This window comes from Schistocerca gregaria, chromosome 1 (assembly GCF_023897955.1).
Source record: "Schistocerca gregaria isolate iqSchGreg1 chromosome 1, iqSchGreg1.2, whole genome shotgun sequence".
NCBI classification, from domain to species: domain Eukaryota; kingdom Metazoa; phylum Arthropoda; class Insecta; order Orthoptera; family Acrididae; genus Schistocerca; species Schistocerca gregaria.
The window spans coordinates 714,727,305-714,741,961 of NC_064920.1; the positions used below are offsets into that span (position 1 = coordinate 714,727,305).

Here is a 14,657-nt window from a genome sequence, read left to right on the forward strand (position 1 = left end):
GCCTAACGGTGTGCGGGACCGTAGCCCAGTTTCATTGAGACGGTTGCGAATGGTCCTCGCCGATACCCCAGGAGCAACAGTGTCCCTAATTTGCTGGGAAGTGGCGGTGCGGTCCCCTACGGCACTGCGTAGGACCCTACGGTCTTGGCGTGCATCCGTGCGTCGCTGCGGTCCGGTCCCAGGTCGACGGGCACGTGCACCTTCCGCCGACCACTGGCGACAACATCGATGTACTGTGGAGACCTCACGCCCCACGTGTTGAGCAATTCTTCGATACGTCCACCCGGCCTCCCGCATGCCCACTATATGCCCTCTCTCAAAGTCCGTCAACTGCACATACGGTTCACGTCCACGCTGTCGCGACATGCTACCAGTGTTAAAGACTGCGATGGAGCTCCGTATGCCACGGCAAACTGGCTGACACTGACGGCGGCGGTGCACAAATGCTGTGCAGCTAGCGCCATTCGACGGCCAACACCGCGGTTCCTGGTGTGTCCGCTGTGCCGTGCGTGTGATCATTGCTTGTACAGCCCTCTCACAGTGTCCGGAGCAAGTATGAGGGGTCTGTCACACCGGTGTCAATGTGTTCTTTTTTCCATTTCCAGGAGTGTATAAACTGGGAATCATATTACAATGTCATAGGCTGATAACAACGTGAGAATGATGCAATGAGACGTTGTGTTGAAGCGACAAATCATCGTGAGAGTTTGTTTGGGACTCGAGTTAACTGATAAAATGCATTTAAATTACGGGAAACCTGATGAAATTACGAAACTTGATGGCAAATACGTAAAATTGAGGTAAATACGACAAACTCATCTGGGTTTATGAAAATCATTCCATTCCTCCATAGTGCAACTGACAACTGATGTGCATGCTATCCATTGTCTATGAGTTTACGTCCTGCAGAATATCCCCTTGTTCCACTTGTGATGATGCATTCTAAGCCAGGTAAGGAATGAGGAGTTTCTACGCAGAATCGGAGAGGAAAGGAATATGTGGAAAACACTGATAAGGAGAACGGACAGGATGATAAGACATCTTTTAAGACATGAGGGAATGAAGTCCATGGTACTAGAAGGAGCTGTAGAGGGCAAAAGCTGTAGAGGAAGACAGAGATTAGAATACATCCAGCAAATAACTGAGGATGTAGGTTGCATGTGCTACTCTGAGATGATGAGATTAGCACAAGAGAAGAATTCGTGACGGGCTGCATCAAACCAGTCAGAAGACTGACGACAAAAAAGCCATAAAATGAAAAACGCAGTGTCCACAGACTTGGAAGTCATGATGACCACCATCTAGGACACTGAAAGAGTGATCATATCCTGGGTGCAATACGCACAGCCAATGTGAGGTATCAGTTTGGGTCTCTTCGAAGAACGAACACCAAGACATCTGCTACCCAGTCACTGTGAAACATGAGTGTAAATGTAGAGGTCATCAACTTTGGAAACGCTCCACAGTGCTATTCCATATGTTGCGATGTCTTCCACATTATTGTCAATAAGAAACACTACCTCTGTCTTTTATTTCACCCATCCTGTGTGTTGGAGGGAACAGCTTACCTTTTATCATGTGATGTTAAGCTTTCTGTGAGAGCAGGTGGACTGAAAGAGATTAATGTCAGTTGAGAACTCAAAGTAACAAGAGAGAAACAAAATGTATGGCGGTGTTCAAAGCTGAAGTCATACACCGCTTGAAAGTGTTACAAGAAAAATGGAGTGTATCAAACCATCTATGAAAGAGCAACAAAGGAACCCTCTCTTTTGATTGATATTCTGTGGATTATGGACTTCCAACAATACGGGCAAGAAAACTTTACACAGGTCTGTGGAAGTGACTTCGATCATTGGCCTCCTGCTCCAATGGATCAGTATTTGTATATTTAATGGGTTAACCACAAGTGCTCGATGGCTACGTGCAGACGTTATTTGTTTCCAATATATAGGAAGCAAGTGATGCAGTACAATTTTTTTATAGTTTGTAGTTTACTTAAATTCAGTTAACAGTCACCGGTTCTAAAATATCCGTAATGGATAAGCTTAATCTGTTGTTACCACGCCAGGTAACTAGAACATTGCGTGAATTTCTGCAATGTACACTTAAATTAACGATAACCATCCTTGCAATAAGATTTAAGAAAAAGTGTCTCTCAGAAAACTTGACTCCAAATTATATCAGAATAAAAATAATGAGTCAAAGCATGTCAGCCATGATATCAAAAGCACAGTGTGAAACTATTTGGTTAAAAACTGAAATCAGAAATGAAAGATCTTCTCAATTCAAAGCTGTATAATATGCACTTAGAATTAAGCCATAAACTTCTTGCTCATGTAATCATAGTTTTTCTAGACTATGCCATTTCTTATGTCAACAAAGAACGTACTATCATCTCATACAGACATGATAAAAAAGATAAATTCTCTTATTTCAAAGAATACAATGACGTTTCCCAGTATCTCTTTTCAAACAGAACATAAGTTTTTTGACAAATTGATAAATACTACAGAAATATGCTTCAGTAATAATGAATTAAAGCTGTTAAACAAAGGCCTTAAGCACAATATTACTCCCTCACTAAATAAAAGAAACATAAAAGACCTAATAGTTAGCAAAAATTGCATGAACAGCAGCTAAACTAATTCACAATGAACAAAATGCTATAGCACATAAGGCAAACAACATCATCGTGAGAAATATTCACCAAAACTAAAGGTATAATAAGAGGAATAATGAACATAGGACATTATGTGACATAAACAAGAAACTTTCAACTGAGAATGCCCTAATTGTCAGAGCAGACAAGGGCAGCACAGCTCTTGTCATATATGAATCTGCTGATATTAACAAAACTTGTGAATTCTGCAGAAAGAGTAACATAGAAGAAATAACATATGACCCTACCCCCAAATTCCAAGATAAAGTTAGAAAGTTGCTTAAAAATTGCAACTTCCTGTTGACACCAGCATTCAGCACCAAAATTGAGATCACAACCCAAGATCCATAAACCAGAATGTCCAATACATCCCATTGTTAACTCGATATATAGTCCAAGATATAAGATCACCAGGAAACATATTGATGTTGTACGCATGGTATATGTATTCAAAAATACGTCCTCCATCAAAAACAGTCATGAGCTCATCAATAGTGTAAAAATATCCCATCCCAGCCATAGCTAGATTTGCATCTCTTGACATAGTAAACCTATATACAAACATACCTGTCAAGGAAACAATAAGTATAATAAGAAATAATTTACTCAAACATGGAACAATGGGTAGAGCAGAAATCTGTGAACTTATAGAGATCCTGTTCAACAACAAGTTTTACAGTCATGAAGATGGCTTGGAAATGGTTAGTTGTCTTGCAGGCTTGCTAGCAGAAATATATATTAATAAACTTGAAAACAACTTTTTTAGATCTGAAGCCCAGCTAAAAGATAAGCTGCTTTACTACAAACACTATGTTGATGACACACTCATTCTATTCAATGGAACAACAGGAGAAATAGAAAATCTAGCCAAAGAATTTAGTAAATTATGCAATGAAATTCAGTTCACAGTAGAACATGAAACATCAGAAGGCATTAACTATCTTTATTTAAAAATCTAAAATAAAAATAAAAAGCATAAATTTCAAATTTTCAGAAAGACAACAACCACCAATATTACCATACACAAGACCAATATAAAAAAGCACTCTTCAGAACAAAGGTTAACTGAATGCTTAAAATCCTAAGGGACACAAGTGAAAGACTAAAAGAAACAGAATGGGTACAACCCTGCAATAATAGGTAAACTAATCCATACAGCGAAATTAAATCAACCAACTACTGAACAACCTTTCACAAACAAGGAAACCATATTTATAAGCCTGCCTTTCCTAAGGAAGATTTCTCACCAAATTGCCAACCTCTTCAAGTAAGCTTCTTCACCAACAACAAAATACAAAATAAAATCTTACAAAGCACCAAAACTACTATACAACAGTATCAAAAGTCAGGTGTATACAAGCTTACTTGCAACTCATGTCCAAGTTTCTACATTGGACAAACTGGTAGAAGCTTCACCACAAGATTTAAAGAACATGTAGATGCACTCCATCCTAACAACCTGAATAAATTCAGCTTTGCCTGACATTTTGCCCAACAAAAGCATTCTGCAAACAACATGGAACAAAATCTCCAGGTACTTCATTTTGCAACTGATGACCTCAGCAGTTAAATCCCATAACGCTCAGAGCCATTTGAACTTCATTTTGCCAACAAAGGCACAACACCTAACCTTCTTGAAGAAATTGAAATATTTACCTACACAAATACAACATCTGACTACGTACTCAATGACCAAACTGAACTGATAAACAAATTTTTCCTTCAGAACTCCCCCCTCCCCATTCCTCTCCTTAGATCCTAACTACACTGGTTCATTGTAAATATGCTGCCACAGAATAAAACCTCTACTATATATCTAAATGGTAGAGCCCTCTACTGTTAAAATAAATCAGTACTTTTATTCTTATTACTTCTAGCTGGAACAAACAGAATATCCATTTACTAATATTCCAGATCACAAGGATGTAAGAACAAAAATAAGTCAACAGTTGAAACTTCCTGGCAGATTAAAACTGTGTGCCCCACCGAGACTCGAACTCAGGACCTTTGCCTTTCATGGGCAAGTGCTCTACCAACTGAGCTACTGAAGCACGACTCACGTCCAGTACTCACAGCTTTACTTCTGACAGTATCCGTCTCCTACCTTCCAAACTTTACAGAAGCTCTTCTTGGTAGAGCACTTGGCCGCGAAAGGCAAAGGTCCCGAGTTCGAGTCTCGGTCGGGCACACAGTTTTAATCTGCCAGGAAGTTTCATATCAGCGCACACTCCGCTGCAGAGTGAAAATCTCATTCTGGAAACATCCCCCAGGCTGTGGCTAAACCATGTCTCCGCAGTATCCTTTCTTTCAGGAGTGCTAGTTCTGCAAGTTTCGCAGAAGAGCTTCTGTAAAGTTTGGAAGGTAGGAGACAGATACTGTCAGAAGTAAAGCTGTGAGTACCGGACGTGAGTCGTGCTTCGGTAGCTCAGTTGGTAGAGCACTTGCCCGCGGAAGGCAAAGGTCCCGAGTTCGAGTCTCGGTCGGGCACACAGTTTTAATCTGCCAGGAAGTTTCATATCAGCGCACACTCCGCTGCAGAGTGAAAATCTCATTCTGGAAGTCAACAGTTCACTTGAACTTTTGTTCTTTTATTTTTAAAAATTAAATGCACAGTCATTCAAACAACTTTAGTGAACTTCAAACACTATAACTTTTATACTTATCACCTTAACTGAAATAAACAGAATCTACTCTTACTAATATTCCAGATCATATTAATGTAATGACAGTAATAAGTCAACATTTCATGTGAAGGTCTGTTATTATTTAAAATTTAAATTTAAATATAAAGGTCATGATCATAAAAAATGCTGTACCTCATTGCAAATACGATATCTCTGCATTATTGACTCCTGGGCACTCATGTTAATGACAGTCTTGTTTAAAATAATGCTATAAAATGACGCTATGGTACGTTAATATACGAATAGAAATAAGACATCAGATCACTTGAAGTTTATTCCTGTAGTAATTCATTTATTTATTTTATTTTGCGCTCTCACGTTATCGCCAGTCTGATTAAAATATTTGCCCTTATATCGACTTTAATATATGTAAAAAAAGAAGACATTACATCTCTGTGAAAAGCAAACCTTTGCCATATCTTTTTGTTCAGATCTTTGTTACAAGCAACAGTTGTACAGCAAATGCTGGATGCTGGCAAAGTTTCACTGTCGTAATGTAATGTAATACATATTGTGTTAAAGTGCGTGAAGTGATACACAAACTATGAAAATGGAGGCAGACATATGTATACTAACGAAGAAAGCCGCCCATGCTGTCGCAGTAAGTAGAAAACTAAATTACATCCATATCGACAGAGAAAACAACAGTCATTGCGATACATTAAAGCATGTTCCATCTTCTTGTCACAGAGCCAGCACCCACCATTGTGCTAAAAATAAAGATGTAACTTCCAGAAACCATCTGAAGATGAAACTGAAAAGGTTCGAAAACCGGTTCATCGAATAAAACATAATTATTAAAAAAAGTGACTGTCTGCAGTTTTATGTAACTTACTTACGTGTGTAGTTTTACTCCACTGAATTTTTCAAAACTAATGAGGAGGTAGAGAGAGAGAGAGAGAGAGAGAGAGACTGTGCTTTCAACGAAGACTCTGATGCCATCACTGTCGTATTTCTAGAGTAGTAATCACAAGAATATATAAAGGAGATTAGTTCATGCACAGGGACATATTTATAGACAGTCATTCGATCTCAGTGATTGTAGGTGTTATACTTCCGAATTTCTTTGCGCAGTCTGCTTATATTCTGCGTGACTGTGAATTTCCTCCTGGACATTAGTGTGCTACTTTTCTCATTGTGAGGGCTCTGACTCTAGTCAGTGATGGAAGGAGGAGTGGGCAGCCTTCTCGCTAATAGAACATTTCTGTCAGAACTTGATGTAATTTCTTGAGAATTAGCAGGGATTTGTGAGTTGGCAGGGGACATCTCTCACTTGTCGAAACAGGGTGATTCAAATGCTATATGTCGAAGAGAGGAAGATCCGTGAGAACATGGCAGGCAAACATATTAAAACCTCTCACTTATGTCTCGTGAAGTGACTGCAGTGAGAAAATTAGGTACTAATGTGAAGATATTTACCAATCATGAAGAGGAAACATTCCTCTGTGAGGTTTGTGTGTCTGTAAATTGATGCACTGACTCCCTACCAGGTGTGTGGCTGAAGATATCATGTGCTACTACTAATGATTTCCCTTCCTTTTCCACTCACACATAAAGCGAGCGAAAAAGGATCCAAATAAGCGCTAATTGCTTGTGTAAAATGTATGTTGACAGCAGTAGAAACCATCTGCAGTAAGCTTCAAATGTTGGTTCTCTAAATATTCTCAACAGTGTTCCTCAAAAAGAACGTCCAGTACCATGGCATAGCGTCGATTACATAACGCGATGGTTCTCTCTACGATAATGTATGGCAGGTCGGCTGGGTCTTGTCAGTCCAACGCAAATTGGCGGTATACAAGCTTCACAAAATATGGTACTCAGATGACTTCCCTCCAAGGGGGTGGGGGAGGGGTATAGTTTCATCAATATGATTCTTGAGTTGCAGTAGTAATCAGGCGTTTTTTCGTTGAGACCTTGTCTTCCAATGAAACTTCAATATTCCACCTACGCAGGAAGAGATGACCAACGTAAAACAAAATTTTTTCCATATTTTCGAATTTATGAAGTGATATATACTATAAACCTGATATTTGCAACTCCTCTGTGTTGCTGCCTTAAGAGACTTTGTATGTGCTGCGACATATGACTACTTTAAGAGAGTTTGGAAATGAGGAGGCATCCTCTGACAGAGGTAGAGGATGCTCTTAGCACTCCATCATGAGGCAAAAATGAATCTGATATTCTAGTCATATGATGTAGGCTGTAGGACATATTAAGTTTATAAGAACAGATAACGTCTTAGCTGGTGATCAGTATAGGAAATATGTCCCATGCCATCCTGTACAGGATTTTCACTACAATCAGTGGTTTTTTAGCGATGTGAAAATGCTTGTGTGTTTCGATTTCTTTTGTCTTTGTATAACTTGTACAAAAGGGAGGAATACACATTCTGCGTGAGAAAATCCAGGTGTTTGGACAACAACTTACCCGTTTTGTATTGAGTAAAGCGTTTTTTTTTTTTTTTTTTTACTGGAGAGTTTCTATGTCAGGGATGGAAGAACAGTCAAAGCTATACAACAATTCCGTACCTGTTTGTCTGGCAGTGTCTGTGGTCAGCAACTGACCAGAAGCTGCAGTATAGCCTGTGATGACCGGTTAGTTATAAAGAATCCTTCAACTTTTTGGCTGTTGCCCACAGCGATGGGAGATGGGACAAATCCTAGTAGTGATGTCCTCTGGATGGTTGAATGGCAAAGTAGCCATTACGCTGGTTGAGTGATGACATAAGTGGGTGGGTGTGTTACATTAGAAGATTAAATATGAGGAGAGTTCGTGCTGGACAATTATTCCCCCCATGTAAATTGATTGTTTGACTGCTTGGCAGTACAGTGACAGTCATTCTGGCCTCTGAGCATATGGTGTGGTGGGAGGTGTGCATGCAAGTGCTGGCATGACTGATGCATTTGTGGTCCTCTCCTGGTTGTAAGATTGCAAATACACGGCATTCTGGCTGTCACAGTTTGTCTCATGCCTGTAGCTGGCATATACTTCGCAATTGTGAGTGTGTGCAAATAGAATGTTCCTTTCACCAGACATTTTTGATGGAAGGTGGAAACGTTGTGGTGGAGGAGCGTGCTTGTGTTCTCAAATATTGATCTTGTGTATATTTAGCACTACGATCTATTTGTGGCGGAAATTTAATTCCTTGATTTTTCAATTTTTTTGGTGATTCTCAGATGTATAAAATATGTTTAATTATGAAGGAAAATCATTGTAAGGGTTGGTGAGTGTTTAAAGTGATCTATTTGATTCCTGTAAGTTGTTACACAATTAATTTGACTGGGTAGGGGAAATGGACGATTTTCCACTATTTTTGATACTCCAGTTCCACCAGCAATTCCTATTTCCGCCGCATTAGCCAATAGGAACACAGCATTCTGAGGATGGGTGGAAACCTCTGTCAATGTCCGTCTATGTACTTGGAGATGTTAGTTTGCACGCAAACTGGATGTAGCCACTTGAGGGAGACAGACAGAGGAAGCGAGTCTGGAGCTTTCCAATCAACAGTGCAGCTATCTGATGCTTTGTTTGAGGCCTAAAGATCGAAAGAGACTAACATCCAGTCAGTGGTCAGTGTATTAAATATCATGATCAGTAATTAGAATATAGGGCTGATTTTGACCTCCATGGTGACACCTAGATAACAGACCTAATCGTGGGCGACCCAAAATGGTGTTAATATATCACACTTCATTCCATTCTCAGTGCTTATGTCATGGGAAGTGGGTGTGGACACTGCAGATGTGAGCTGTACACAAGTGGTCGAGCCCTATGTCTCACAAACAGTTTGAATAAAGAATACCTTATGCAAACTGATTTGAACAATGTGTTGTTAATGACTTGAGCTGAATTTTGTGTCTTGAGATTGGTCCTCTCCATCACAGACTAATTATTTTTCCCAGTTTTTTTCTCAGCATGATGGGGAGAGAGGGGGTGAGGGGTAAGGGCATGAGACATTCTCTGGTGGTGGCACTGTAAACTGACTCAGTCGATCCTGGCATTTCAATGAGAGCACACTCATGAAAATTTTCCAAGAGGACAACACCTCCAATTTGCAGCAGTGTATTTATGTAACTGGGACACATAGTTGCTGGAGAGGGTAATATTGGCACCTTCCACAGCAACAGCCCTTCAAGATGGAGTGATTTTCTAGCCTTTTTCTGAAGGGAAGGAAGGGGGTGGGAGGCTGGGGGATTTCCCAGGAGAATGACAAGTGGCTTAGAACTGATCAAGTGTTCCTTTTTCTGGAGGGGGAGGGGGGGGGGATTGGGGGGTTTCTCAGAAGGCAAGGATTAACCACAGGGGATGGTCATAAATCAGCCCTCAGGGAGTCATAAATCAGTTAGTATAACAATAGGTTAAGGGACACCTGAGATGGGAATGAGTGGCGGTTACATGAAAACCTCTTAGCGGGACAATAATGTAAGGTCATAACCCAATCAGCTGTCACAGTTTAACTAATTTACATGGCAGTTTGATATTAAAAGTGTACCAGGACTATCTTTACCCTACTACTATCATTGTAGTCCTCCCATCACTGACTAGAATCTGAGCTATCACAATCAGAAAAGTAGCACACTAATGTACAGGAGGAAATTCGCAGCCACACACAGTATACACAGACTGCACAAAGAAATTAGGAAGTGTAACACCTACAACCATAGAAATCGAATGACTATCTATAAATCATATTTCTACGATCATTATTATTCTGATTCATGCAGTTCTGCATATATTTCACTTTATATTCGTCAAAAATGTACATACAATAATAAGATGATTATATTTATTTGACTGAAAGTCCTTACGAAAATAGTTTGTTCTTCTTTTTAAGGTAAATACTGTGTAAATGATGAAAGAATTATTTATTATTGATAATTTGCAAAGTTATAATAAAGTTGTGGTTACAATTATGTGGAAATGAGAAAAAATGTCAGAAGGGAGATACGATCAGGGACCTTAGGCCTCTGAAACTGACCAACTACTCTCTCAGCTGTGGACTCCTTCGGCGCTAGTGACCATGCAAAGTATGTAAGCATGCCTTAAATTTTCTAACTCTGTTTTCTCGGGAACTGTTGAGAGTTGTGTTTTCCTGTATAGGCCTATCTGTGGTGAAATACCCTAGACACCCATTTAACATGAATAAAATCAATGGGAGGAGGTTCGTACGTTCCACTTTTAAACAATTCGCTGAAGAAGCATGATGTACGCGATGACACTACTTGCGACAGAGAGAAAACAGTTCATCCACTGAACACTAGATAGCAGCATGTGTCAGGAAGGTTCGTCTTTCACGCCGTTGCTCGTAGCTGTTTCGGCCAACAACGACTGCGCCTGCTTACTGTTCTGCAGCACGTTTCCATAAACTTTTTAGAAGAGATTTTACATTATGTGCTCTTTTCTTACTTACATGAACCACTTTCAGAAGACGTTCTCAAAATTATAGATCGTTCTAAAACGTTACGTTGTTTTTCATTACGTTGGAAAAAACAGACTGAGAACTGTTGAAATATTGTATTCATTAATCACAAAACGTTCTAATACTACCGTTTAATACTGGTAAGGCACTACTTAATACCTACAGTCTACTTAAAAGAGAGAGTTTTATCTGTAAGAGGTTTGTACGCTTTATTTCGCTGTCAAGCAGGTAAGTTCACATAAATGTATCACACATTTCATAACTTTTAACACTGGTGACACGAGATAAAATGTTGCAGCGGTAAGGGAAGGTTTTGTAAGTCAGAGTAACGTGGTATTTTCAGTTGCAAGGACGAAAACGACGAACTGGGAAGTAGTTTTGAGAAATCACTAATTTGTAATTTTTGGGTAAATTTGTCATTAGTCAGTAGCTAATACATGTTCTGGTTTTCTTCAGACTAATGCTGAATTGATCTATCTTTAAGTGGCGGTATAGTACTCGAGTTCCGTTAGTGAAGTTCATATTTTTTTCCTTTACTTCTTATGACGAAAGAAGGCCCTGAACGCTGGTAGCGCTCTTGACACCTTTTAATTAAGAAGCACAAAGCCTTACTGGTGATATCGAAGCTACATGACTGAGAGCAATATTCCTGTATGAGCTGCTACAACACTGAGACGTTGCCGTAGAGAAGTGTACAAAATCGTGTTACGTCGTTGCCTGTGTTAGACGCGTGAAGCGTGCAGCGCCAAGTCAGTGTGTTCGCCAAACCCACATTTCATCAGGTTTCTTCTCTCACCGTATGGATTAGAAGGCTGATTCCGTGATGATGTAACAAACTTTGAGTAATAATGGAAGAGAGTAAATGTGTCAACTGAGTTACGGGACCCTGATCTGGAAGCGACGGAGTCGTAAACGGTAAGCGATACTCTCAAACTGACAGTGGAACACATTTACCGCTACTGTTGTTGCTAAGGTTGTACGGCAGGCAACTTTCTGAAGTGGTAGTAGGACCACGCAAGGAAAAATGTCTAGTAAACAAGGGTTTTAAAATGCATGCCTTGAAAGCTATGAGCACATTTTCCTCTTTGATACTGCGAAACACATCTCTTCTACTGAACATGTGCTGACTACTCATAAGGTACGAATTTTAGAGGCCATGTTTACTGGGCGCTTTTTACTGCCAGCTCTGAAAGTTGACTACCCTGCATTTTAGCAACAGGTTTACATGAATGCCACTGTCAGAGATATCAGAGCGATTTTTGCTAGTAACTTTCGAACATCTTGTTTAACAGCAAGTACAAATAAAGGAAAATGCGTAACACTGTGCTGTCTGTAATGGTGTTACTTTATTTTACTATCGGTTCTGCTTCTGAATCATCATCAATGGCAGCTGTGCAACATACAGAAGTGGACAATGTGATAATCTCAAAAGAAATAAGAATAACAGAAAAATGTTACATAGATCAAAATACTCATGAAAATAATCACAGGTGTATCACGTGTCAAACATGCTTTAAAATAAGTTATCACAGGAAACCATAATTCTCAAGATAATATGAAATCGAAAATTGTAACATGATAAAAATGTGATGGAACACTGACACAAATACAGCAAGTGATGCACAGCAATACAAGTCAAATAACTTCAAATTCAACGATGTCAGGCTTGAATACCATTAAATATTTATGTGACAACCAAATTAGAAAACTGGAACATTAACAGTTTTACACTTGGATGAGATTGCACAGAAACATCAATAAAAATGTGAAGTAACAGATAAGCAAGATTGATAATGTAAGAATATAAAATACGAGGGCTGTTCATAATTTTTTTGACAACATATTTTTACACATCCTCATAATTTTGATGGTGCTTCTCAAAGTAGTATCGCATGAATGCGGTGCACTTGTACCAGCGTTTCTGGCAGTCTTAAAATATATGGTGGAAACCATTTTTTGAGAGGTCCTTCAAAATCGCCTCCACAGCCTTCACTGCTGCTTCTGATTGATAATGCATCCCACAAAAGCGTTTTTTCATGTTAGGGAATAGAAAAAAGTCAGATGGGGCTAAATTCGGAATATAGGGAGGGTAGGGATGCACTTCACGTTGATTTGTGCAAGATATTCAGTAACAACATTGGCAATATGCGGCCATGAATCCAGCCTGCCTCACGGAAATGTGGTCTTTTGCGCCTGATATGGACTTCCAAAGTTTTAAGGACATACGTCTAGTATTGTCTGGTTACTAATGTGTATGCAAGTACACCAAGCACGCAGGTAATGAGATGACTATAACTTTCCCAGTAGAAGCAACAACTTATACTTTTTTGGGGGTTGGTGATGAAGGAGGTTTCCACGCTGAGCTTCGCTGTTTGCTCTCAGGATCGAAATAATGCAGCCAGGATGCATCAGCAGTGATTACATTTGAAAGAAATTCCGGATATTCCTCTAACATCAACTTTAACTATATGCAGACCTACACACGAATGTCCTTTTTTTTCGGGAATCAACAGACTTGGAACCAACGGCGCGCAAACAAGTGTAATGTGTAATTTTTCTGCAACCAACGTGTGGTGGCACCCAATGAAATTTCCATTGTTTTAGAAAGTGGTCTTAAGGTAATTCGTCGATGTTCTCTCATAATAACAGCAGCAGTACTGATGTTTTCTTCTGTAAGAGCAGTAACCTACCTTTGAAATTGATTGCTTCCCGTATTGAAACATTTTAAATCACCTTTGAGCTGTGCTATAGGAAAGAACAGACTCTCCATAGGTCTTCTGTAACATCGTATAGGCCTCATCTGAAGATTTCTTGAGGTGAAAGCAGAATTTCAGAGACCCATATTGTTCCTCGCGTGTTACTTTTATTGGCGATACTAAACATGTCTGACCTTGCCTGCCTCTCACAGGCGGGCACCAGGAGACCCAACAACGAAACTGCTGTGGCGTATTTGCTGCACATCAAGCTAACAGAATATCATAATATCAAATTTTAGCTCGAAAAATTGTGACCATAAAAAAATTATGACCATTCTTTATTGAACAGCCCTTGTATTTACAGTCCACTCAAAAAACATAAGTATATGAAATACAAGCTATAGATACATATGTGAAATTAAAATCAGTCAAGCCATGTAAGATAATAATACACAGTAAATTAAAGTAATAAGAAGAAAATACAATTTTTAGGACTGAAGAAAAAGATGAAATCAATGTAGGATATGTAGATGCAAAACATTTAAAATTTTGTACATATGACAAAATGTAACAAAAATTTTGTGAGGAAATACGGTATGCATATAAACTTTTGACACATTGGTTAGAAATAATTTCATCTGAATGGTTACACAATCATACCGAGGGAGGTGGCACAATGGTTAGCACGTTGGACTCGCATTTCGGAGGATGATGGTTCAAACCCACATCTGGCCATCCTGATATATGTTTTCTGTGATTCCTCTAAATCGCTTCAGGTGAATGCCCTGGATGTTTCCTTTGAATGGTCTTAGCCAACTTCCTTTTCCATCTTTCTGTAATACGATGGGACTGATGACTTTGCTGTTTGGTCCACACCCCCATTTCAACTAACAAACCAATCACAAAATCGAGACAAATCTGATAAAAAAGATCGTCTGAACGTACATTTTAATACATTGGTTAAAAATATTTCGGCAAAATTAATACATAGTCATAAGGTAAAAGCAAAAACGACCATATAGTGTACAGCTAAAATAACAATAAAATCAACATAGAAATAAATGGTTAAAACAGGCCTAAAATGGAAAAAATAGGAGGGGGCTTTTAACCCTGGCCTTAAACATGAGCCCTCCTGTTTTTTCCCATTGAGGTATGGTTTTGTCAAAACATATAACGAAAGTATATCTTTCGACTTGGTC

At 39.2% G+C, this 14,657-nt stretch overlaps 1 non-coding gene across 1 annotated transcript; it reads left to right on the plus strand.

Annotated features, from left to right (window-relative positions):
- Positions 1-5,072: 5,072 nt before the first annotated feature.
- Positions 5,073-5,147, plus strand: Trnap-cgg (transfer RNA proline (anticodon CGG)). The gene has a single exon. It is a non-coding gene; the product is annotated as a tRNA-Pro (tRNA).
- The last annotated feature ends 9,510 nt before the right edge of the window (positions 5,148-14,657 follow it).